Source organism: Pteropus alecto, unplaced genomic scaffold (genome assembly GCF_000325575.1).
Source record: "Pteropus alecto unplaced genomic scaffold, ASM32557v1 scaffold94, whole genome shotgun sequence".
Taxonomy (NCBI): Eukaryota; Metazoa; Chordata; class Mammalia; order Chiroptera; family Pteropodidae; genus Pteropus; species Pteropus alecto.
The window spans coordinates 11,518,384-11,519,095 of NW_006437736.1; positions in this window are offsets into that span (position 1 = coordinate 11,518,384).

Sequence of the window (712 nt, forward strand, 5' to 3'; positions counted from 1 at the left end):
TTAATAAAAAAATTATAAAGAAAAAATAATAAAAAAGAAAGAAAGAAAAGTGGCTAAGAATGCATCAATGTAATAAAACCAATTTTAAAAATAAATAAATCATAGGGATATACTATGCAAGATAAGGAATATAGTCAATAATAAAATAATAACTTTGTATGGTAGCAGATGGGTATATAAATATCAAATCACTATTTTATACACCTGAAACTAATATTGTATGTTAACTATAATTTAAAAACAAATAAAATTTTTAAAAGGTAAAATAAAAATCGAAAGAATCACACATATACGAAAATATCCCAGGGCAGATCAAAACAGATTTTATGTACATGATGGATTTGTATTTCACTATATTATGTATTTAACAAAACTTAAAGTGCTTCATGGGTGTCTTGCTCTTTTCTACCACTTTATAAATATTAACTTATTTAATATTCATAATAATTTTGTTAATTGGGTACTATTATTATTCCTATATGGCAGATAAGGAAATAACTGCACCAAGAGGCTAAATAACTTTCCCACAGTCACATAGCTAGTAGCTGGCAGAGACAGGATTCAAATCTGGGGAGTCAGACCTCATAGTCCATGATCCTAACCTCTACACCACTATATAAAAGATATAAATAAGTAAAACCAATCATTCATATTGTTTACTGTTCTTTTATCCTTATGAGGCCTTTGGTAATTGTTTCTTTATCTATTTCCC